The 26,632-nt window shown below is 44.0% G+C and overlaps 2 long non-coding RNA genes across 2 annotated transcripts; both read left to right on the top strand.

Annotated features, from left to right (window-relative positions):
- Positions 1–7,271: 7,271 nt before the first annotated feature.
- LOC109316051 lies at positions 7,272–11,909 on the top strand. The gene is made up of 2 exons (XR_002102650.1): positions 7,272–7,325; positions 11,693–11,909. It is a non-coding gene; the product is annotated as an uncharacterized LOC109316051 (long non-coding RNA).
- A 1,785-nt stretch (positions 11,910–13,694) lies between these two features.
- LOC109316050 lies at positions 13,695–15,357 on the top strand. The gene is made up of 3 exons (XR_002102649.1): positions 13,695–13,807; positions 13,902–14,009; positions 15,110–15,357. It is a non-coding gene; the product is annotated as an uncharacterized LOC109316050 (long non-coding RNA).
- The last annotated feature ends 11,275 nt before the right edge of the window (positions 15,358–26,632 follow it).

Below are 26,632 nucleotides of genomic sequence, written 5' to 3'. Positions count from 1 at the left end.
TTTGACTGTGTAGGTGTTGACACCACAGTCCCCTAGTTTTTTAATGAGAATGGGGTGAGAGACAGTGTTGAAGGCCTTCCTAAAGTCCAGAAAGACTATGTCCACTGCTACCCCTGCATCTAAGGATTTTGTGACCTGGTCCTAGAAGGCCACCAGGTTGGTTTGACAGGATGTGCCTCTAATGAACCTGTGTTGGTTGCCCCTAAGCATAACTTCCCCTGCTGGCCTCTCATGGACATGCACCAAGATAATTCTCTCAAAATGCTTACTCAGGATTGAGGTAAGACTAACTGGCCTATAGTTTCCTGGGTCCTCCTTCCTCCCTTTCTTGAAGGTGTCAACCACATTGGCCCTCTTCAAGTCCTCTGGCACCACAAAAGAGCACCACAAATGCTTGTAAAACCATGCCAGGAGTCCTGCAATGGCCTCAGCTAATTCTCTCACCACTCTGGGGTGGAGAGCGTCAGGACCAACTGACTTAAATATGTCCAGTCCCTCCAGAAGTTCCCTAACTAGTTCCTCACTGATCCTTGGCCTGGGTGCACCTTCCCTGGGGCCTGAGGGGGTCCCGGTGGTGAGGCTGATCCAGTCCCTGCTCAGGATAATGGAGGCAAAGAAATTGTTAAATAGGTTAGCTTTGTCATCTGGTGTGACAACCAGATTTCCTAATGTGTCTTGCAGGGGCCCCACGTTACTCAGTACCTTCTTTTTGTCCCATATGTATTTAAAAAAGGACTTCTTGTTGTCTTTGATCTGGGTAGCTAGTCCCGGTTACATCTCCGTGTTGGCCTTCCTGACCGCACCCCTGAGCAACCATACTATAGTCCTCTCTGGTGATGGCTCCTCCCTTCCATTGGGTGTATGCCTCCCTTTTAGCTAGGAGATGTTCCCAGATGCTTTTGGTGAGCCATGGGGGCTTTTGGGCCCTCCTGCTTCCTTTTGGTCCATGTTGGGATCACCTCCCTTTGGGCTTGGAGGATCATCTCCTTAAGGAGTGACCACTCTTCTTGGACATCTGACTCCCCTCCTCTCCAGGACCTCAGTGCTTCCCCGACTATTCTCCTTACCTCATTGAAGCCCTCCCTCCTGAAATCTAGGGCTGCTGCCTTGCTGCAGGCCTTTGCCACCTTGTGCTGGATGGTGAATTCCAGCAGGCGATGATCGCTGTCACCCAGGTGGTTGAGCACCCGCAGCCCCCTCACCAGGGCATTGCCCATGGCCAGCACCAGGTCCAACAAGGCGTCTCCCCTTGGTGGTGCTGTGCACCTCCTGGGTTAGATGGAGGTCCTGCGTTTGGGCTAGGAGCCTATGTGAGCGGTCAGACCTGGCTGACTGCTCTGCCTAGCAAATGTCTGGAAAGTTCAGGTTACCCATAATGACCACATCCTTTGACCTAACTACCTCCATGAGCTGACTTAAAAATTCCTGGACTAGCTCTTCCCCTTGGTTGGGTGGTCTGTAGTATACCCCCCACTGTTAAGTCCCTTTCCCCTCAACTGCCTTGTATTCTAACCCAGAGAACTTCAGTGTGCCCCTTCTCTGACCTTGTGCTACTTGATGAGGATGCGTATTCCTCCTTGATGTAGAGCACCACACCCTCACCTTTCTTCCCTGTCCTGTCTCTCCTGTACAGCCTATAGCCCTTGATATTCACCGCCCAGTCATGCGTTGGGTCCCACCACATTTCTGTGAGCCCCACTATGTCTGGGTTTGTGTCAGCTAGCAGGAGGGTGAATTCCTCCTGCTTGTTCCCCATACTACGAGCGTTTGTGTAGAGGTGTTTGAGGCCTCCTGAAGATGCATTCACTGGCCCCCTAATATCAGTGTTGCCCTGGCCCCTGTTGCTTACCTGGGTATTTGTGTTGCTTGTCAGTCTAGGCTGGGCTGTACTTGTGGGTGCCACTTGGTTTAGTGGTCCAAGGCTTCCTCTGCCCTCATCTTCCCCTTCCTCTGATGAGCCTAGTTTAAAGCCCACCAGAGGAAATCTGTCAACCTAGAATAGAACACATGCTTACCTTTGAGGGAAAGGTGAAGCCCATCCCACCCAAGCATGTCTCTCATCGTGATGTGGGGGTTGTTGTCTAGGAAGCCAAAGCCTGACTCAAGACACCATTCCCTAAGCCACCAGTTGGTCTCTGTGATGGTGGTCTCATGTTGTCTTCCACGTCCGCTCACTGATAGGACAGAAGAGAATACCAACTGTACACCTATCTCCCTCAGCACGCCGCTCAGAACGTGGTAGTCCACCATCAGGTGATCAGGGCTTCTCCTGGCTGCATCATTAGTACCCACATGGATTAGGATCATGGGATAGTAATTGGTGGGCTGGATCATGGCCTGGATCATCCCCATCATGTCCTGAATCTTTTCTCTGGGCAGGCAGTAGACCTTGAGTGCTGAGGGGTCCTGGTGACAGATGGAGCCTTCTGTACCTCTCAGGATGGAGTCGCCTATGATGATCACTCGATGTTTCCTCCTCTGGGACTGCTTAGCTCCTTCAGTGTGTTCAGAGTGTGGAGAGTGTGGAGTTGCCTCCTCTCCGGTTGCCTCCTCTCTTTCCTTCTCCTGCAGTATCGCCAGGGCCTCATACCTGTTGTCCAGCTGGACTGGAGGAGCTGGTACTGTTTTGCTGTGAGCAGCCCTGGTTCTGGAGGTGACCATCTGCCATTCTGCAGTGGAGGGCACCTCCTGGGGTGCTTCTTCCTTGGGTGCGTGGCCCTGCAGGGAAAGGAAATAACCAACAATTTCATCCTCCACCTTCTTGATTCCCCTCAGCCTACTAACCTCCTCCTGGAGCTTCCTCACCTGCGCCTCCAGGGCCCTAAGGCGGGTGCCTGTAGGACAGGTGTGGGGGCTCCAAATAATTGGACACCTTGTTATTTCCCCTACAAAGCAGACTATCTAAGTATGTGCAATACTACCATAGTATGCAAATACATTCTTAAATCTTAAATATCTCCCTGAGCAGCTCCATTGTTTTGTGGTCAGGACAGCCACCTGGGAGGTAGAAGAACTGGGTTCCAGCCCCTGCACTGATGAATATTACTTGTGCCAAGTGGAAAATCTTCATAAAGAAAGATTGAGAAGCCCTACCCCAAATACTTTATGATCTGGTGAATAAGGCAGATTCAGTTTGACAAACATTTTTAAAAATGTTTTTCATTCAGCAACAAAACAAGCAATCAGTGACTCCCTTCAAATATTTGCACACACCCACTGTATTTCTACAGTGCATGTTTCAATGAATAGAACCTCACTGCTGTTTGAATAACCTCTCTTTCCCATTCCATACCCTTATCTGTCTATGAGCTATTTCTTCAACCTATTCATTCTACAAGTACAGTAAACTAACAGTGTAATAAACATGGGGGAAAGAGGGGGAAGGGGCAGATGGAGGGGTGGGTATAGGGAAAGCATCATCATATCACTTCAGCAGAACTCTTAACATACTGCTTTTGTCGCATTGAATTTTAAGTTTAATCACTAGGCTAACTCCTAAGGAATAAATTCTACAGCTCTGTGTAGGACCTCTGAGAACTGTGACTCTGGAGTTAGGAACAATGTTGTGAAGAAAGCTAGGTGGAAGAGTTGAATATCTAATGTACCAAAGTGCTGGGAAGTGGAGTGTGAGCAGTTCCTTGACTTTAATCAAAAGATGTCAAGGATTTTCAGAGGTGAAAAAGCATCTATTCTCCAAGGTGATTATTTTCTTCATTATGTTCCTCTTCTGAGGATGTGCGGCTCTGGTCTAACGAGTATTTTCCCTGCTCCAGAGGGGTGTGGTTAAGACTTCCATATCTAAACTTTGTGAATTTGAGATAATGCTATCACATTATAGTATGACGCTCTTTTAAAATAATCCATTGAACACTCTTTGTTTTACCATTTCTGGTTGTGGTTTCTTCTCCTTCAGTCCAAGGTGGCCAGTCTTCTTATCTAATGCCTGGCTCTCTGTTTCTGTAAATATTAAGCATGTGTGCTATAACTTAGGTGTATTTGTGGTTAGTGGCCTGTTTCCAAATTAGATGCATGAATACTGTGAGATTCTGACACATATGGGAAATGTATTTCCCTCCTTTTACAGCTTATTGAATAATCCCATGGCTGATTTGAATGTGGTTAGAAATACATTCTGGATTTACCCTACAGGAAGACTCAAACAAGTCTAGAAGTCAAGGAACTAATTTATGTTTCCAAGTTCCTCAGGTAACTGTTTCTACATATGGCATGGGGATTAATTCCATAACACTATGACGTTTGAGTTTCCCATTTGCTGGGAAATTCAAACTTAGTCCCCTTAAAATAGTTTTGATGTTTAAAATAATTCTTTCCCCCTTATCCTTTCATATGAATTAATAAACAAAACAGCGATCTATGTTAGTTAAGTTCAGTTTATTCACAAGCCTGTGAGAGCAAGAAAATAAGTATCTTAATGAGACAGCCTGTCTTGGTTAATACACCCAAAGCTGCAGTAGGAAACTCCTGAAAGAAGCATCACCAAGTTGTTGCAGTTTAAGCTAAAAGTCTAGTGTGTGGTAACAGATCTATATGCCCTGTGGACTGATTACAGAGGGAGACCAGAATAGGGAGCAGCATACACACTCTGCTAGACCTGGTCAAAGGACAGATTCGCCATGTTGCAAACTATTTTGAGACAAAAAAACAAAGTTACCCCAGAATGGGGTGAAAAGTCAAAACTTCAGAATGCTCTGTGAAATGACTGCTTCAAATTTAAACTTTTTCATTTTGATTTTAATAAAAATATAACTTCTGAAATGAAAATGTTATTTTTTTGGGTAAACATTAAAACAAGGTTCAAAATATTTTTATATTAAATTGAACTTTTTGGGTATAATTGAAATGACATTTCCTGAGGGAAAACTGTTTTGACGAGAAACTTCTCATTGCCTCTGGCATATGCTCTGTGGCTGGATTAGAATGATTACTGCATACAAAAGTAGGCCAGGGACAGAAGTTATGCATAAAGTGATTTAAGTGATCAGAAACTTGTTTAAACCTGTAACAGAACTGAAGTTCAGTGCACATAAATCAGTTTCAAAATGACTGAAACTAGTTTAAGATAAACCTGGTTGGAATTAGTTTATGCAACTTTTGACCCAGACCCCTTTCCGGTTCAAGTTAAATCAAAATCCTCCAGCATCCCATCATTTTGCATCCCTGGGGTGGGCTGTGCTTTCTGCTCCAGAGATCAGGGCTGGCCTTGCCCTCTGCTCCTGACCTGAAGCAGTGAGGGTTGGTTGACAAGTGGGGGGAGCCTAGTCTGTGAGGGGAGGGGCTGCCCCCCCGGCAAACCATTGGAGTCTGGGGCCAGGGAGTGGGGTTAAACACCCCTTCTCCACTCAAACTTACTGCTGGCTGCAACTGGTCTACAAATCCCAGGGGCACTTGGAATCAGGAAAAGGAAGTGATAAGCAACCCTTCAGAGTCCTGCTGCTGTAATTCTGGACTGTAAATTCCAGGGACCTCGGGGGGGGCAGCAGGAAGAGGAAGTGAACACACAGCCAGGGAGCTGTGCATCTCTCCCCCCTCCACCCCCCGCTTCTGCAGGCATGTGGCTGCATTTCCTGAATCAAAGGTCTGTCCACTTGTTTCAATTTAATCTGTGCAGTTTAGACTAGCCTGCAAGGACTGAATCAATTCAGCCCCAGATTTTTTGACTGTACATAGCCTGAGAAGACCGTCTATAATAGGCCTGCCAGTCTTTTGGCACTCCCTTTAATAAACTCCCTAATACCACTGTACTGGAAGATTTACTCCAGTCTTTTGGGGAAAGAATACCATATGCGCAAGCATAACTACTCAGAATTGTGCCAGTCTGTTGGTAAATGCTTTCATGTTTGGAGAAGAGCAACAAATAACCTAAATGACTGATATCCAATGGCATACCACAGTGCCTAAGTATAGGCTACAGTGAATAATGCCTTTCAAAGGGGGGTTCCTCTTGTAGGTTAACAAAGTAAATCAGAAAAATGTGGAGAAACCCCAATATTTCATATAGCAGAGATTTCTACCTCTCAAACAAAGAGGGGTGAAATTTGGGGTTACATGTTTTTAACTATGAATAAAAAATGCTTATCTTTTGCCTAGCTTGGTAATATAAACCTGTAGTTTCTTAATGTTGTTTAATTTTTCACTGAACAAATCTATCAATGGAGTATGCAAATAATGGTGATCATTTTTAATGTCAGCAAAGTTATGATCTTTAGTAGAGATCGTGAAAGAATCTGAATAAATCTAGAAGAAGCCCATGAAAAATATTCAGATTAGAATATGCTAGTTGAGGCCCTTTTTATTTTTTTCAGGTGTGGTAATATGTGAACTCCCCTTCCGAATTTCCCTTAAATCTGTTTATATTCCTGTACCTTGCCTATCATTTTCCTGGTAAAAGTAGAGTACTTCTGCTTTACTCAGCTTGATTTTACCATTTTAAGGAAATCCTATTTTTTCCTCACTCAATTTAGAGAAATTGAAGAGGCATGTTTTCCTTTCCCTGGTGGCTCCCAGTTTGGATTCCTGGTCTTCGATATCCACAAATGAAAGAAAATACCACCCAAATTTCCCCTTTCATCTTGCCTTCTTATTGGGGCAAGGGAGATTTTCCTGATACACTTAGCAGATGGCCTTGTTATAGCACACAGCCCCAAGCAAGTTGATTTATTTTTCCCCCAAATTGCTCTTGTACTTTGGGTAAGTCATTTCACTTCTCTAGTCTTCTCTTTCACCTTTCCACTATTTAAAAAAGAACAGTTAATATTAACTACCTAAATGTTTGTGAGGTGCTTTGGAATTCTTGGGTAGAAAATGGTATGATGTGTATAGTGCACTCCTTAAAAAAGGCCAGCTTCAAGTTTTCACCCATTTTTTTCCACTATGGAAAAATAATACAATAGTTTTTCCATTGCAAAAATCTCAGAGGTCAGAAGGTTTTTTAAATCTCTGGGTTTATCTTGTGAATCATATTTGAATACCTAACAGTGCTAACATTGTGTGGCATCCCCTGGCACTCTTGAAAGGATCTCAAGGTACCCCAGGGTGCCATAGAACCTTGGTTGAGAATCACTACTTTAGGGCAATAGGAGGTTCCATTTTACTTTTTACATTATAAGAAGACATTTACTTTGTTAAGTTTCATACATCATTCAGGCACTGAATAATGTATAATAAATTCCATGGATTTTGAGTCAATCCTTGTCAAGTATAGATATTTTGGAACTGAACAAAAGTGCAATAGGTCTATTATTTAACCTTACAGAGAATGGACTATATCCAGACTTGGTGTAAGCACATTTTGCTCCAGGACACAAGTAAAAGTTGCAGCTGTTTAAGCTGGGTCTCCATTGGCTTATTGTCTTTGCCTTGTACTCCAGTCTTTCTAATTACATTCATCCAAATATCTTTGATTGACATTTCTCTTTCCCTGCCCTTTTTCTTAATTACACTCCTTTCCCCACACTCATATATGAATGCCATTGGGGAATGCCATTTTCATATGCCAACAGTTTTGATTGATAGAGGTCTTTAATTGTTTCTGGCACTCCCAGATCCTTGGACCCAAAGTATGTTTTCCAGCCGGTTGATTTTTCTTATGAATATAGTTTCTCTATAATAGTTTTGATATCAGATTAATGAGGTTCAGGCTTTTTGGAATTTATTCCCACATAGAAGGAGAAAGCTGAAGAATGACATACGTTGCTTGGAATGAGATGAGTTTGGGAGAAATATCAGGGGCACAAAAGTCTAGTAGTTTAGGCGCAGCAAGTAGAAACTGTGATATCTAATGCTGATTTTGTCATAGATGCACTCACAGGGTCAACACATGCATTTACATCACATTAAATTTACTGTGTAGTAAATTACTGCACGGTAAATGGAAATAGGCTGGCATCTACATGCACAGGCATTAAAGCACATTAATGTTGTGTGTGGTCTGACTTGGGACTAAAGTTAGTCCCAAGTCAGTGCACACACACAGTGTTACTGTGCAGTAAGGTGTCTACGTGTACTTTAATGCACAGTAATTATTTGGGCATAAATTTGATATGATGCAGATATCAAAATTATGCTCAAGTCAGTGTAAGTTGCCAGTGGAATTACTGTGCAATATAGGTGTGCACGTGTAGACTGTACTGTGCAGTAATTTAGGTTACTGCACAGTAAATGTGCACACGTAGAGGTGCCCTGTTGCTCTTTTGCATAAAATGTTTTCCCTCCCTCCTGAAAGCTAGTTATATTTGAAGACAATTAAAGACTCTCCAGCATTGATATTATGGTACTGCCTAGAAGCTAACCAGGTCAGGGCCTCTCTGTAGTAGATGCTCTGTCCAAAAAAATGACAGCCCCTTCTTCAGAGAACTTACAATCTCAGTGCTAAGTATTATTAAAACCTAAATTTTATAAACCTACCTATATTTCCAGCCTGGTAATAAATTTGATACAGGAAAGAAAAATGTTTAATGGAGTCTTTACATAGCTACAGATAGGGGAAAAGGCAGTCATATATATCCCAGAGAATGTAATAGTTCATAACTATCTTAATCCTTTCAGGAAGAGTATTTTAAAGAAGGGTGATAAGGTGTTCTTTCCAAGTATGTGACAGCTATTATTCACTCAAACTCACAAGGACAAACCTCCAGCATCCAAAATGTGTCTAAATCAGTTGGATGAAGGATGAGCACAATGTGTGCGGTTCTCTGTGTTGCGTGACAGTTTTGAAAGAAAATTCTGAAGTGAAAAAGTACCTTTGGCCTTGGCTTAACATAACACATCATCACAAGCTTAAATCCCGTTAAAGTCAGTGGGGTAAGCTTAAAGTGACGCATGCTTTGCTGGGGCCTGAAAAGGCTGCTGGTGTGAGGCTATGGCATTACTAAGAGTGATAAAATCAGAATTAATACTATGTATTAATACAATGTAGAATTTCAGTGCTTTTCTAGCCATCACTCCCTGGATTTTGTTAATGTTTAAATTCAACTTAAACAGGCATTGTGCGGTTCCATAGATAGATTTTCTGTATAATCTACAGAAGAGCATGGAAAAGACTCTCTTCCTCTGGAATGAAGGTCAAGTATCATCTCGAATTTGTCAAAGAAGGTTTTCCTTATGTCCAGTCTAAAATGGTCTTCCAGCAGTTTGTGGCACCTACTCTGGATAACTTTAAGAAATGCTTGGATGCTTATCTTGCTGGGGTGATATGACTCCAGCTGACTTCCTGTCCCTCGGGCAGGGGGCAGAACCTGATGATCTTGCGAGGTCCCTTCCAGCCCTAATGATTACGAAATCTATGAGAATGTTAATGATTTTTTTCCAATAAAACGTTGCCCATCTTTTCAGCTGTTTTGAGGGAGAACAAATAGGCAAATTGTAACAGAGCTTGAAATAGAACAAGTAGCCCTGAACTTAAAGAGAAAAGACTACCATATATGGCTGAATTAAATCATTCACTGAATTAATTAAACAACTTTTTCTTCTTTTGTGAGTAAATTATGCTTTTTCCTATATGTTTTGGTGGGATGAAAGGGTTCTAATAGCTCTCTGTACATGAATTATGAATTATTTGCAAATTGGGCTATGTTGGTTATTTTTCCATTGGAAGAGCCAGATGTCTGGTGTTTCCATTCCTTAGATGAATTTGGTGTCACTTCTAAAACAAGGCTTCTGGAGTTGAATATGCGACAGCACAAGATTAAAAATTGTCTTCTGCATTTATCTGCTAGTGAGTGAGTTCCCTGGGATCTGTCTTTCTGTTACTTAGACATAATAGTTAGTGCCAGTGAGGCCTAATCTTGGACTGAGTCCTTTCCATGCTACTAAATTCAAAGCCAATAGGAAGAATAATTTTAACATACACTTTTCTGTTTCTACCAACATCCCTGCCATTAGACCTGTACAGCAGAGTAAATAATAATCAGCATAATAAATAAATAATTATTAATACATTTCTTACCATGGACCCCACATCTAAACCTCTTAGCTTTGCTAGACAATGTTGAACTGGGTTCATACTAGACAAGTTAGATATAAGTACTAGGGCTGTGCCAAATTTCTCTGAGTGTTTCATTTTGAGCTCAAAACAGCAAAATCAAAACAAAACAAAAAGCATTGAAACGAAATGAAGGCACTTGAAACATTTCCAAAGTTTCAATACGTTTCGAGTTTCGAAGCATCCTGGTGGCAGGAGGCAGGGGAGAGCCAGGGCTGCACTCCGATCAGCTCCACCAGCCCTACAGAGTTCAGCCTAGCAGTGGGAGGTGAGCAGAGCCAGGGATGTGCTCCGCCTCCCACCACTGGGCTGAATTCCATGGGGCTGCAGAGCTGCTTGGAGCACAACCTGGCGGCAGGAAGCAGGGGGAGCCAGAGCTGACCTCTGATCGGCTCCTCCAGCCCCATGCAGTTTGGCTCAGTGGCAGGAGGTAGGCAGAGCCAGGGCTGCGCTCCACTTACCATTCATGGGCTGAGCTCCATGGGGCTGCAAAGCTGATTGGAGCTCTGGCTCTCCCCTGCTTCCCACCACTGGGACAATGACAGGAGGTTGCCACTGCTGCCTGGGGCCAGCACCAGTCTTCCCTGGCGCTGGGTGCAGGCTGTGCCCAGCACTGGTCCCAAGCAGCAGCAGCATCCTCCTATCATCTGCCACAGATCCAGGGGCCTGCACCCCCAGGAGTTTGGCACATCCCCACAGTCCTCCCCGGGGTGGAGGCCCTTGGATCTGCATGCTGGATGACAGGAGGCTGCTGACAAGTGTCACGAGTTTTGCTTTTTGCAGTTTGAGGTGCAGTTTCTGAGAAACCTCTGCATCTATCTCCTTGAAACTTGGCAGTCTTCATGCCTTCAAAAGGGGCTACCATCCCTGCATTTTCATCCAAATCACGCAGGAAATGGCAAAGTTTTAGGCATTTTCATTATTTGCCATTATAGCCTATGGGCAAAACATTGAAATGTGTTGAAACAGTGAAACAGTTTCGATGAAATGAAACGGGACAGTGCTTTGAAACTAAATGAAATGATGAAATGAAACACTGTCCCTTTGAAATGGTGAAACAGACATCAAAATTAAACGATGGTGTTTCACACAGACCTACCATGTAAATGGAATTTTATTAAAGACCCCAAGTATGAGTGTGGCAAAATCCAAACTATAGCACACATCATACAGGAATATCTTACTTATTATTTTAGTGGTTGCATTGAATACCTTGCACCAGACTATTGATGATGCCTTGCAATGGATATCAAATCTAAAATTGTTTCTCTAGCTGTATCCCCCAGTGCTATTGTTTATAGGTTGTTTACAAGTTGTTTATAGCTTGTTCTGTCATTTGGTTACTGCATTCCATAGGAATAAATACATTCATAAAGCAGAATAATCCTGGTAAGAAAATGTAGTGGAGGATAAGCACAGTAACCATTCAAGTTTTCATTTATTTGCAGATTTTTGGTATTATGAAGCAGGAGAGGAGAACATGGAAGGGAAGCACCAGCTCTGAGTACTACAAGGTTTTCTTTTTATTCTCCAGCGTTCTAAAAAGACAGTTGATGAAAAGAGAACTGGTGCATTCATTTGACCTCTAGTCATGGAAAGATTTGTGTTTCTAGAGTACAGTCAACTTTAAAAAAAATATTTTGGCCTTAGTATTGATTCCTTAGCTTTTGTCTTTATATGAATATTTTACAGGAGCTCAATGGGTGCCACTTGCTACAGAGATCCAGCAATATGAGGCCCATCTATTGTTTGCTTGTGAGCCAATACACCTGTCTACTATGCGGATGAGATGAACAGTGGCAGAGCAGAAAAGATATCTTGCTCTGGAAATAGAGGCATGAGTTTTAATATGACTGCACATTTGCACTGAAGGTCATACCCTGTCCACTGAGAAATAAATGGGGTAGGGAGTAAAAGTAGCTGAACATCACTGCCCCATCACTGCCCTGTAGCTTGTGGTCTAGTTGGCAGTCTAAACCTGAGATGACTGTTGAGTAGTTTGATAATTTTGATTTCTCCACTCTGTACATGCTATAACAGGGCACGGTATTGTCATAAGTACTGTGTGATTAATTGACTTAAATATGTCCCTTTATTTCCTTGGCTCTTATTACATGTGCCCAAAAATGAAAACTCCGGGGAGTCTTGACACTTTTCTTTGTGGATATTTCTGAAATGTTTTGCCATTTTTGTTTTGGCAAATTCAACCTGAATTGATAGATTTACAGCCACTATGAAGTTATAGATTTTGGCGAATAAATGACTTGCCAAAAATTGTTCTGCTCAGCTCTATATGCCATTACTAGAAAAAAGTTTAGTCATGTGAGAAGACATATGCAAATGGGATCTTAACTCTTCCACAGATTTCCAGGGCAGGCCTTGGAACTATCCTTTAATCTTTGTTCCTGTATCTGTAAAATGGGGATAAGATTTTCATTGCCTTATTTATGTCAATGGAAAATTATTTAGTGAAGGGACAGTTTCTTGTTGTTTTTGTACAGTACCTATAACGACAGGCCTCTGATTTCACTAGGTGCTACCATAATACAAATAAAAATAGAAATACATTTTTATATGCTTCTCCCTAATACCTGAGTATTTCATTAGACTCCCTGGCATTAGAATCATGGCCTTTGAAAGGACCTCAGGGGTCATCTATTCACATCCCCGGGACAGGCACAGGATGCACTATTGCAGGGAGTACCGTCTGAGAGTAATGACGTTTTTATACTCCATTTGTTCTTTTTACCTTTGAGCTTTAAACTACTGTAAGTACTATAAGCTGTAAAAAACAACTGTACTTTCATCTTGAATGTTTCCAGCTTCCTTTTTTATACCTTGTGGCTTTTGGTTCTTGGGTAGTTTCCAAAACACATCCTCATGAAGACAGCTATTACAATGATTCAATTTGTCTAGGAAGGGCGGTTTTCAAGTGTCCTCCAATGATGTTGAACACTGTAGTGCCTGTTATACAAACAAAGAATGTCAAATACTGCTTTAACGACACAACCTGGAAAATGTGTTTTTGCAATGACTTTGATGAATTCAACCCTTGAAATGTGAGTACAACATTCTGTCTTGAGGGAGCTTCCCAGTGGAAACAGACACTTGTAAAGGGCATATCATTTACAGAAGGATTATAATCAGTCATGTAGCAACTTTATGGTGCACTGGAGGGGAAAGCATACAGTATCCGTAGTGTGTTAAAAAAATGGTCTTGGTAAATGCACTTAAACTTAAATTGCTGTGAAAATCCTTGGATGCCTAAAATGATGCTTGTCTGAGGAGGACACTGCTCCATCTATGTGGGCTGTCTGCCTGCCTATATCACCACTGTTACAGCGGTGTCTGAGAGGCTCATGAATATTTATGAATGTACCCCTCTCTCTCTAGAAGGCGGGGAAGTCTTATCTTCAGTTGTGGAACTGAAGCATAAAAGGCTTGATTAATCAAGTCTGCTGGAATGTGCTAAATACCATGCTCCAGCAGCCTCCACGTCACATGTATTTAGCATCCCCACCTTTCAAAGTGGTGGCCAAGTTCCTTTAAGTAAAGCTTGTTGAATGAGCTATAGTTAAATTGTCCCCAATGCCATTTTGAAGCATGGGGTGCAGAATACACATTGAAGTGCCCCCCCACTCCACCCTGGAGCATATGTATAGATACCCAAAGAAACTAAAAGGTGCAGAGAGAGTAAAAACCCAGATCTGGAGGCCCAGAGCTTTAATCACAAGACCATTCTTTCTCCTACAAGGCCACAAATGAAGTGCTCTGAAAATTGTAACAGAGATGGTGAGAGAGTTTGAGGTAAGTGTTATGTGAGATTAGTTTGATCCAAGTATCCAGACATGCCTATTTAAGAAGAAAGCAATTACTAAGCTACATATTTTTTTTCTTGCAGCTCTAAGTTGGAAAAACAAAGGGCAGGCAAAAATTTACTCTTCGCACAAACAAAAGGCATTAAAAAAACCAGACCTTATTGTGCTGAAGATTTTCATGAACCAACACGGTAGTTTGATTTTTAGTTGATTCCAGCTGTCATTCCCCATTTCTAATCTTGCTAGGCTTGGAAAACTGCTCCTTTCTTTGAGTGCGCTTCTCTTTTTTCTGTTACTAGCTGCCAGAATTACTATTGTTGTGGACTGAGAAGGCTTACAAAAATTGGAGTGTTCTGAACCATGGGAGAAATAATTAGCTGGTAAGCCAGGTTGATATGACAGATACTTCCACTCATTGCTCTCTTTCATGACCTGCAAGGAAACTAGGAGCTGGATGTGAACAGAGAAATTTTCCTGTCCAGCCATGTTGCTGCCAGATCAGAAAATACATGCAACTCCACATAAGCTGCTTGATAACAGACCGTACTGTAATGTCTTTCTATACCTCTTGTTGAGGTGATCTCTTCACAGTATGTAAGTGGTACCAGTTTCTGTCTCACACTCCTACTGAAACCAGAGGTTTCTGGGCCCTTTTAACTGTTTTTTTTTTCAGTAGTGAAAGCCAAGGGGATGTAGACTTTCATTTTCTTTCTGTATAATTTAGTAAGAGTTGAAAGAATCTTGCCCACTGGTTATTTATCATCATTATAACAAATTATTTGAGCTCCAAACAAGGTGGAAGAGTGGGGTAGATTAGCTGAGCTGCTTTCTATTTTATTGCAAACTCTTAATGAAATTTCAGTGTAATTTCATAGTTTGACCTTTATCTCTCGCTTTAACATCCCAATTCTGGGGAAAAAATAAAATATTGGCAAGATTTTCTATTTCTTGAGGTGTATTAATTGGAAGAACATTCTTCACTAATTGCCAAAAGATAAAGCAGGTCTTCCTTTAGAAAATAATTATTTCCTTTGTTCATGCTGCAGATGTAACATTGTGAGATGTAGGGCTGTCAAGATATCCTATCTAGATGCATTTCCATTAAATCAGTAATTTTCCATTTTGCTTAGTAAAACAAGCCCCCTCATAACTGGGAATTGTTTTGAGAATTAATGTCCCTTTATTGAGTGTTCCTGTTTTGTAATTAAGGAGTATTTGTGCTGTGGACTCTAAGACTATTGTAACACTAATTCTTAGAAAACTCTCTTATGGCCTTGATTTTTTTTTGCAGCTGAGACACAAGACAGACTTGATTTAGAGTCCGTGGGGAGATCTTATGCATAAGAAAACAGAAGCAGAAGCAAGACCAATGTAGGATGAGAACAGCTACACCTGAAATCACCCAAGTAGAGGGCATAACAAATAATGTTGTGATATGATGCTAAATGTTAATCCTTTCACTCTCTTGCTCTGTAACTTAGATGTAGAGCAGGAATGAACCAGTTGTTGTTGTTCTGTGAAACTGGTGTAAAAATCACACTCCCAAATTTTACCTGATGTCATGTCTGTCTACTCTTCCTCTGACATGTTTGGGAATGCCTACACATGCTCAGTGTCACTTTTTCTGCAAAATGAGGCATTGTTGAATATGTGTCCATTCTGAAACTCAGTGCAGTAAAACCTTGTTAGTTTGAAAAAGGGGATAAAAAAATACCAGCTTCAAGATAAATGGGTTTGGAATAAACGTAGGGATAGTAATTTTCATTACTATGGGCACATACTATGAGCACATACAGACTTTGTTTACGCGTGCTGATCTTACTAACTGATAAGACAAAGTGAGGGGTTATCCCAATGACTCATTAACAGGGCTGTGCAAAGCTTTGGTTACTGTTTCAATTTGGCTTGATTCAGCCGCCAAATCTCTGAATCCAAATTGAATTGGGAGACCCTTTAATCTCTCCAAATCGAATCGGAACCCTCTGAATTGATTCAGAGAGATTTGGCGAGATTATGATTCAGCCATAGACACAGCTTTAACTTTTTTTTCTACAAACCTCAAGATACCAGGCATCTCGTGAATGCTGAGATGGTGGGGTGGATGGAGTGTCCTAAGGGAGTATGTGGGGTGGCGTCCCCAGTGCGCTCAGTGGTGGACCTAGAAGTGGACCAGAAGCCTGCCTCCCAGCTTGGTGACTGGTGCCTCCTGGGTCTGGGGGGGCACCTGGGGTCCCCTTGTGTCCTACCATCTCAGCATTCAAAAGCCACACCTGGTACCTTGAGGTATGTAGAAAGAACATTTAAAGCTGTGTCTATGGCTGAATCGCTGATTCTCTGAATCAGCATCGAATCTTCAGATTCAGATTTGGTTGAATTGAATTGGGACAGTGATCTGAATCAACGAATCAAATCACTGTCCCCTGAATTGGGCCAAATCCAAATTGAATACAACTCACTTTTCACACCCCTAGTACTTAAGCATATTTCCTGGGATGTAGCACAAGGGAATTCCTAATGTAGACTAACAACAATGATCTAGAGGCCCTTTTTTCTGCTTATATCAATCTAAGTCTCGTCATCTCCCTGCTTCCCCATCCTACCCAACCCCTAGCACACCCAACATTCCCAATCATGCAAAACCACCCTGTTCCTACTAACTTCCAATTTTGTCCTACATCATGCATATATCGGGGGCTGCTGCCCCCACTTTCTGCCCCTGCAGACTCCCATGCACCCTGGCATTTGCTGTTTTCAGCCCTGGCTACTCTGCATGCTCCCACTGTCTGGGGCACTCCTGGGGCAACCCCTGATCATGCCAAACCGCAGTTTTTCCAGGCTATGGACCACTGTATAGTTCCTGCGGAAGCATTGTGCAATTAAACACTGGCCAGAAATGGCTGGAGGGAGGTAGGGCCTGTGTCTCTCCTGCCTTGAAGTGTGATGGTGAGGAGTGACCAAAGCATCCAGGCATGAGGACCCACCTCTGTAGGCAGCACGTGATGGGCCACATCTAGGGGAACTAAGTCTGCATGTACCCACAGTAATTTGGATACATAAAAATTACTATCTGTACAGTTATTTTGAACCTATTTATTTCAAAGTTGGTATTTTTTGGATCCCTTTGTTTTGAATTAATGAGGTTTTCCTGGTTCAAGGGACCAGAAAACTGCTTTGAATTTTAAAGGAGACATAGTTTGAGTTATGTGTATTATATAATGCATATAAAACCCTATCCTTTCAGCTGGGGAGTAAGGGTGGCTTGGAGTGATCTGATACTTTGCACTGTCTGATATTGAATTAACAAGGTTTTATCCTAGTTCTTCTATAGACTTCTCAGTGACTCAGGGCAGGACACTTAGAACTAAATCCAGTAAAGCAAGGTTGTCAAACTCATCCAGCCCTGTGGGTCAGATGAGGGTCACTGAGCCAATCTGTAGGCTGGACCAGTAGCCAGGTCTAGTCCAAGTGCTGTGTGCAACACATATTGTCCCCATGGCTTGCTGTGCACATGATGCACAGGACTGGCATGGACTCCATGCTATCTGCAGCATGTGAGCTGAACCTGGTGCTGCACATAGTACAGGGTACCTGGGGCACAGGCCACATGCAGCACCCCAGACTGATGCCCTGTGCTGCACGTAGCACTGGGTCCAGTCCACATGCTGTGGACAGCACACACCCCATGCCACCCCATAGCAAGCCCTCAGGCTGGAGTGTACCGCATGTAGTGTGTAGAGTTGGGCTTACCAGTATGGGGTACATGCTGGCCACAGTACCCTGCTGCACCAGTCCTGAGTGCTGGTTCCAGCATGGTCTTATCCAGACTAGCTCTGGAGATAGTGTGCAGAGCTGGGCCATGTCGGGGAATAAAGGCCCCAAGGTCATGGTGGGCCGAGGGTTCGTATACGGAATAGGCGGGATTAGTGGCGAGGAGTCTGAGCGGTACGCAGAATCATGTGGTTTAAAAAATAGTTGAATTTTATTTACTTACACTTGTGTAGCGTAGGTAGGAAGTTTGCTTCAGTTACAGTGCTAGCAAAACGAACAACAGAGGGGTCTGTTGGCCCATGGGGTTCTGGAGTGAGCCCTTGCTATCTACCCCGTGAGGGATAGGGGCAGCTGCCCACTCCTTAAGGTCCCAGGGCTGGTCAACAGCTCATTAAGGGATACGAACAACAAAACTGTAACATGTTGTGACACCAGTCCAAAGCGGAATCAATGCCGGAGTTGATGGAGAACGATGCTGAGGTCAGTGCTGGGTACGATGAGATAAAGCTGGATCTCAGTAAGTCGGGTTGATCGAAATTGTGGTCAGGGTCGGTGCCAGAATCAGTCCAGTAGCCAAAAGATCAAGACAGGAAACAAAGAGGAATTGAATAGCCAAAATCGCAGCGAGGAAGAGACCAGTGGGCTAGAAGCCCTCCTTAGGAGTAGCCCCTGCAGCCACAGCCCCTGCTCTAAGGATCGTTCTCTCCCTGTGAAACAGTCCCTAGCCTCTGCTCACAGGTCGAGCACAGTCTCTCCTCCAAAACACACCACCTCACCTCCGGGGGGGCGGGGTTCACAAGCCTTTTATATGAATTTAGTGGCCAATCAGGCTGCTCGCTTCATAGAAATTTATAGTCCAATTACATCATGCAGTCAGTGAACTGAGCATGTGCGTTAGATCAGATTACCTCATGCTCTGAGTAAACTGAGCATGTGCGTTATGGCAGTCTTGATTGACAAGCCTTGGGGTCTAGTAGGGGGCACATGCTGGGCATGCAGTGGAATTTTCCGCTTGCTAGGCTTGTCTGCGCATGTTCAGATCTAACTCTCTGTGTTATCAGCATACATACAAAATTTTGCTCTGACAGGCCAATGTGAATATTGCGTGCAGCACACACCTTGGATTGATCCCTGGTGCTGCATGTGGTGCTAGTTCCTGCCAGTGTGCCACAGACAGCACATAGGGTCAAGGCTGAGGCTGGGGCTGGTATGAAGGGTTGGTCCTGAGGTCCATGGGCTGGATCTGGCCCACAGATGGCATGTTTGATACCCCTTCAGTAAAAGACTTCAAACATGTGGCTCGTTCAAAGTGGAATCTAAGTTTTAGGGACTTGGGGTCAAGTTTTGGTAAGTGGTGGGCTCCTCAGAGTGGGATTCTCAACAGCCAGCACACCAAGGTGGGAGCTGCCTATGTATGAGTCAATAGGAAATTATGAGTAGATAATGGATAAAATTCTGCCTGTCTCTGGGGCTGAGGCCCATACCTCCTTCCTCTAGTGCAGGGGTTTTCAACCTTTTTTAAGGAGTATACCCCTTCTGAGTACACTTCTTGTGGAGCAGGGGCTGGGGCTGGCAGTGGCTGGATGTGGAGGTGGTGGGTAGTGGCAGCCAGACATGAAGCAGGGAGGGGCAGAGCCCTTACTGTGGGTGGCAGGCCCTGTCACACTGTGGGGGAGAGTGAGCTCCTTTCTGGCGAGGGTCTGTACTGTGGGCTTGGGCTGCAAGCACAGAGGAGCTGCTGGCCCGGCTGCTGCTGCTCTGTGCCCAGAGACAGTGTCTGAACAAGCCTCCTGTTTCTGGGAGGGAGTTGTCTTTGATCACAGGGCTGCAGCAGCCGGGCTGGGTAGACCCAGCTAATCAGACCCAGCTGTGGAGTGAGCAGCCCCTCTGTGCTTGGATCAAACCCCCTCCCAGCAGGAAGGGGTTTATTCAGCTGCTGGCCATGGGGTTTGCCCAGCTGGGCCACAGCTGAAGTGGTGTGTGCTCAATGGGCAGGAGCCCATCATGGCTTCCTGGTGGGCACTTTGGGGCTGGCCGAATGGCTGTGGAGCACAGTGGCGCTTGCAGGGCTCTGGCCCCAGACCCTGACACTGCTGTGTGCAGCTTGAGCCATCAGCACAGCCCCTCACTGGGAAGAGACTCATTCTCCCCCACAGTGTGACAGGGGCTGCTGCCCCCAGTAAGGGCTCTGCCTGTCCTGCCACAGCGGCAGGGAGAGGACACGGCCAGGCAGGGCCCCTAGGGGGGGCAGCCACAGGGTTATTCCTCCTGCCTCTGGCTGTTGGTAGAGGGGACAGCCAGGGACCTATTCCAGGCAGGGCACCACCTGGCTGCCAGTGGGGTAGAGGGGAAACTAACTCTGCTTCCTGCTGCCCTCTGCCTCAGGGGCCATGGTGCCCCCCTGCTGCAGCAGTGAGTGGGAGTGCAGGGAGACTGGGCTCAGGACCCTGCCAGTGGCACAGGGAGGGGGAAATTAAACCCCTCTCTGGCTAGATCCCTGCCCCTGCCAGTCTCTGCTCAGGCTGTGGAGCAGAGTGGTGGGGCCAGCCTGCCTGGGCTGGAGCAGAAAGCCGCACCCAGAGAGCATGCTGGGGGTCTCTGATTTAACTCAAACCAGCAAAGGGTCTGGGACAGACATAGCATAAACAGGTTTGGGCCAAATCAGTTAAGTCTGAAACTACATTCAACCAAATTTATCTCAAACTGGTTTCAGCCATTTTCAAACTGGTTTATGTGCACTGAATGCCTGTTCTGTTACAAGTTTAAACCAGTTTCTGATAACTTAAACTGGTTTATGTGTAATAGCTGTCCCTGGCCTTATAGTCTATTCTGGAAGCAGGTAGCACTTTCCCCTCAGTTCTTCTTTTACCCCAAATGAAGCTGTTCTTCTAGGCCAGAAAGAGGAGGAGTATTTGCTTTGTGGTAGTGCACTTCCTGTGAAGGAGGAGTCCTGAGTTTTCTTCTGTAGGCCAAGGACTGTTGTGTGTAATTTATAGGAAAGTTGAAGTGTTGTTGTGGCTTTGATGATCCAGGCTGGTCCAATGAAAGAATATAAAAATGAAGGCGTTAAAGTAATTGGTAAATAAAATACAGTAAGGTTACAGACAGAAGTGCAGCTCCCTGCTGTAACTGAGAACATTTTGCAGGAAGCGTCTGAATTACAGTGATTCCCTGGACCAAACAGAAGTTCACTGATGGAGCAGAATCTAGCTTCTGGCTGCAGCCTTCAGCTGGTTTCCGCTAGCAACAGCCCTTCCTCCCTCTCAGCCTGTCTGTTTCAGAATGGGAGGGGGGAAAGGGAGCTCATTCTAGGGTTTCTCTAGCCAGCACTGGAGGGTGAGGTGGGTGCATTGGAGCCCCCCACACCTTGGGAACTGAAAACCCTCCAGACCAAACTCCCTCTGCTCCCTTCCCTCCCCGCCCCATTCTGAAAACAGTGAAAGGCTGGGAGGTAGCACAGACAGTAGTTATTGAAGATGCTATGTTTTGAAACATCTTCTCTGATGCCTCATGCAGTAAGGGTTTAGATATTTCACCCAATCAGCCATTTTTGAAGTGGTCTGCAGCTGTGTACTTGTGTTTGGTCATGGGCATAGACTGTTTTCTGTGGCCAGAAGGGGCGAAACTTGTCACTTCTGTCTATGCCATAGCAGACCAGATCCCAAGGCCTATGCACTTCCCAAATACCCAGTAAATAGTCAACAAATGCAACAGGAAGGAGCACAGTGCCCCAAGACCAAAATAGTGACCTACCCCCTGCATTATAGTCTCTTTTGGTAGGTGGGAGCTTTCTGCTTGATGACAACTTACTCCTGGAACTCTCCACTTAACATGCAAGTTCTTTACTAGGCTCCTGGACTGCTTGGTCCTATGTACATTTTTTAAAATCAAATTGGTAATTACAGCTGTCTTGTGCACAGTTTGAACCTTTAGATGAGGCCTGAGCATACTTAAAATACCCATCTAATGAGGTGGATGGAGACATGCCTAGCTTGTGGATCCTGCTGCACTCAGGGATGAGCTTGATTGTCTGGTAGTGATTACTGACAAGACTTGAGGCCCTTCTAAGAACACAGAGAGGCAGACCTCTAGGTGCATAAGAACATTTGCTGGTAAAAACTTGAGCACCTACAGGCTCAAGAATGGACACCTGGATGTAAGTGCGTAAAATTCTCTCTAAGCCTTTGAATTTGGGCATAGGTCTACCTATGTCTTGGTTTCCCACCTGCCAAATAGGGATTAATAGTACTTCCGTGTCTCTAGGGTTGTTGGAGATATGTTAAATGAGGTGCTACCTAGATAGCAACATAATTTGGTATTTTCCATTGAGGTGTGAATGCATTACTAGTTTAGCATTTCCTGGGTACTTTAAAAGTTACGGGGAAGGGGGAAGATTGAAGAAGAAGGGAAAACTGGTTGCTGTTATTCCTTAGGTAATATGGATACTTAATGCAACTTTGTAATTATTTAAACATATAACACCTATTGCTGGGTCCTATTCACATACTGCCAGAAGAAGCACAGTGGTTCTCAGATTTCCCAGGCTAGTTGTTACTGTTCATCCTCAGACTATTTTCCCCACACTTTCCCTGAACAGTCATCTCAAAGTTGTTTGTTTGGCACCATGTGTCATTAGTTAACAGTATATTGGTGGCAAAAAGTCTAACCAGGTCACGGTTAAGGTCTTATTCTGCTGGGTGCTGTAAAATCCTGAAGGACATAGACAATGCAGTCTGTACACTACTGAATCCAAGTATTCCAAAACAGGACTAGCCTCAAAAAAGGTAATCAGGTTTTTAAAAATACTCTGTTCTAGGTTTCAGGCCTTTCAGGTAAAGATTATGGGAAACAAGCATATGAATATGAATAGCATATAAATTTGTCTGTAGACTCTAATCTCAGATTCACATCATAGGTGTACTAGGGTCTTGTAATGAGTTTGGCTTGGGAGGATATGCTATGTAACCTTTCAAGCCTGATACAGCATTCTCGTCCATGCTATGAAGTAGCCAAGGTCTTGTTTGCACTTGATTTCCAGGATGAATGGTTAGAAATGTCACTTATGCTTGGAACAATGTGAATTCTGAGCATTTTATGTTGAGTAGGGATGGATGGTGAATGGGGAGAGAGGAAGAGGTAGAATTATGGAAAAGTGACATTTGTTGCTATCCTTTGGTGAACAGTCCTATGACCAATTCTGTTTATAAGAATATTTTAGGGCAGAGGAGAAATACTTTTATTTATGGAAGCTATTCTCCACACAAAAGAATGAATTCATAGAGCATTGAGTTGTATTTGTGTCAGCAGCATTCATGTAGCTACTCAGTGTTTTCTGGCTTTGAGGAAGCCGATGACTTTCAAAGAGATAAAGTCTAATAAAGGGATCACAAAGTCTGAAGAGAGAGAGATTTGGTATGAAAGAGCCAGGGAAACTTTAGAAATTCCAGCTTCATGCCATCAGACAAAGTGGCTCCATTGGGGGAGATGCTGATTCTTGGTGCTTGGAAACTGGAGCCATCACCACATACAGCACAGGAACCCACCACAGCCATACTATAGGTGTGCCCAGTCACTGAAGGCTGAAGCACTGTGGAAAGGGAAAATGCCCTAGTGCAGCCAGCTGCCTTAGGCACAGGGGATAAAATGGCATCATACAGGACTGTAAAGTGGGAAGAAAGAGGGGCTTTAGCAACAGCCAGGGGAGCATGGATGAGTTCTTCTGGCTGTTTTAATTCATTTGACTAGTAGATGGCAAAAGGAAGACAAGTGGTTTGCCACGAGCAGGAGCTTGCAGAGGGCAAGCAGCTCTGGTAGAGAGGGATGGAAAAGGTGTAGGTGGCAACAGGACTTACAAGAAGGTGTAGGGAGACAAGCTGATGTGTCCTTTCATGAGGACCAAGAAGATGTCTGGCATGTGTTGTTTTTTTAAAGATTTTTCCATGAGAAAGAACAAACAGTTCTTTTCAACAGTCACTATAAAGCTCTTCTACAGCAAAATGGACAAAACAAAAGCTAATATGAAAGGGAGATGAACGAGAGGCTGCGAATAAAACAGCAAATTCAGTTGAAGGAGGGATAGGAAATTATATGAGCCTTACCTATTGGCTTTCAAATTCAGTAAGGGCCCAGCTATTTTTTTTATCTGCTCTGGTCTTGCTGTGATGACATGTCTCTAAGTTTTAAAATATTGACATTTCTTGCTTACTGGTAGCCCAGGCTAAGACCTTTCAATCCTCGACAAAAACATCACTGTATACCAGTGTGGCCATTTCATATCTATCTTTGGGCATTTCCTTCGCACTGTGAACAGTAACTGAAGGATTAGCCAATCAATAGTCTAATAAGGCCAGGGCGAATAGAGGGGCTGATGTAGAGGGGCTGTTCCACACCCTTATTCTCTGACTCTTGGCACAGTTCCCTTCCCCTTCCTTGTGCTTGACAGCATGGTGCTCCCCAGGGTGTTAAAATTGCTAGTTACACCTCTGAAGCTAACATTCATAGTGTTGCCCTGTGGGGTAAGGCCAACTCTCAGGATCTCAATATTGTGCTGTTAGACAGGAGGGTGTGACAAATTACAGATATACAAACATGCAAATCAATTAGGTGCGCACGCGCACACACACACACACACATATCCAAACCAGCCTAGGCACATGCATACCTGTCACCAATTCAAGCACATGCATTATACACCCCAAAAGTTAGACAAAAATCAATTATCCATACCCGCACACTCAGTACACATACACAGATCACTAATTCATATATCATGCACACAATGACATATATATATATACACACACACACACGTACACACTCACCAGTTCACACACATACCACCCACCTACACATACACACAGGTGAGTTCCTAACTTGGATGGTACAGTATGTATGTGTGTGCCTGGGGTACCTGGGATACTTGGGGAAAGGTTAAGATGAGAGAGAGTTAAAGTGTTGCCAGAACCAGGATTAGAGCCAGTGGACTAGAGAGAATTTGGCTGAGAAACTGAGGCTTGGGTTTATTTAAGATCAAGTGGCCCCAGGGATAGTTGTGGTCACTGTTGCAAGGTAAAAAACCCCCCAAAGCTTGGTGCCAAGAAGGAGACAGCCAGGAAAGAGATAGAGACAAAAACCTGGGAGCTTGGGGCTGTAAACTGAGGCAGACAGCTTAGATATTGTGGAGGGGAGCTGGCAGATAAGTGTTGGCAAGGAGATAGCCAGGAAAGAAGCTAAGTCAGAAACCTGGGAGCTCAGGGAAAAAGGCAGTGGGAATAAGACAGTGGCAAAGAAACAAGGGGTTTGCAGGCAGAGAGGAGCTCAGGACAGCTGTTGGAGGTGGCGGTGAGCCAGAAGCAGGAGAGGGAGAAATGACACAGAAGTTAGAGGGGCTGGGAGCAGAGATTGGAGCAGGGCCAGACTGTAGTAAAACAAACCCAACTCAGGGGTCCAAATAACAGTTTATTAAAAAGACAACATACTACACAGTCCCATGAAGTTATTGGTTCTCACACACACATGCGCACACAGATGCACACACAATGGCAGCAGGAGCAAGAGACTCATTGGAAGGGTTGGAGTCCAGGTAGGGGAGAGAAATACAGTCCAAGTGCTTGGTTGAAGGGAGGATGGGAGTGATAGCTACCTATCCAGGCTGGAAAGGGGTCCTTGTCCAGTAACTTTTGTCCAGAGGAGGGTCGCCGGCAGGGCCTCTGGGTGAACTGGTGGTGTGGTATGGTGCTGGTCCAGATGGAGAGGGCATCCCAAGGAGTCAGTCTTCGCTACCCCTTTTTATGGGGCAGACTACCTCTGATCTCCTATGGGGAGGGCCTGTCCAGGCAAGGTCAGTCCTGTTCCAGAGGGTTCCAGGTGTTCTTACTGGACGTGTGCACCCTTGGCACAATGGTGGGTTGCCTCATCTTTTGTTTCTTGACTACTGAAGGTAGTTCCAATGGCTGGGTCGTTGGTCCAGGTATTGGTGTTGATGGTTCGGTCATTCAGAAGGAGCTATTTTTAGACCTACTGCCATTGTCTCTCAAGCACCCTCATTCATCCCCATTCATTCAGGAACCAAGTTACATAGGAGGGGTAGTATGAGTCATAAGTTACACAACTGGGCATAGGGATAAGATGGGGGCTTGACATTTCAAGATGGAAACGTGACTCGATTTATGCTAACTTACATATGTAGGCTTAAAACAGTAATCACGCAATATAAAAGCAGTAAAAAAATCAATACAAACATAATAATTATCACTTATAAAACAGTGGATGTCTATATCAAAATAGCAGGGCACTTATCTGCAGAGGGGAGAGAAATAAAATTTACTACCTAAAATAAAATGTTAAAGCTTATCCTACATCTTAGCTTACTTATATTTATCTACAGGGAATAGAGAGGGAGAGACAAAGTCAGAAATGTTTGGGGAAGGGGAAAGAATGCATTTGAAAAGAAAAAAAAAAGAAAAACTGGGGGTTTTGCTACAATAGGCCAGTACTGAAAAGTACTGTTAAAAGTACTGTAAAGTTATGCAGAAAGATTAGACAAGAGCAAGCAGAGAAATGCCATACTAGAACATCTTGCAGATGAGGAATGGGAGGGAAACATATTGTGTTTCTGCAGGTACATAGTGGTAGAGGGATCCACACAGCTACCTCCATCTCATTACAGCAAATTTACCTTCTTGCCATAGCCCTAGTATTAGTTTTCATATAATCAACCTTTAAGGAAAGGATGAATCCATTGGGAAGCTGGGAGAATGTGTGTCTACAAAAAAAAATTACTTTTGCACTTTTTTATACCATGGAATATTTTTAAGTGCCTTCAGTGGACCACAGGAAAGAATTCTGGTTGGTTGCTGGAAACTGGTTCTCATTTCTAGTGTTGCTGCAAACTGTGTACCAGTGTTGCAGTTTTTTTTCTTAGACTTGAGGAAGGGCACCTGATGTCCACAAGTTTGTGTAACAGTTCGACCAGTTATACAGTTGATCCAGTAAAAGATATCATGGAAAATCCTTGCCTTTTGTTAGAAGGATGTTGTTTTTACAG

Source organism: Crocodylus porosus, unplaced genomic scaffold, assembly GCF_001723895.1.
Source record: "Crocodylus porosus isolate Cpor-Errol unplaced genomic scaffold, CroPor_comp1, whole genome shotgun sequence".
Lineage (NCBI taxonomy): Eukaryota > Metazoa > Chordata > Crocodylia > Crocodylidae > Crocodylus > Crocodylus porosus.
Note: the sequence above shows the minus strand (reverse complement) of the source record. Positions and strands in the feature narration are given on the sequence as shown.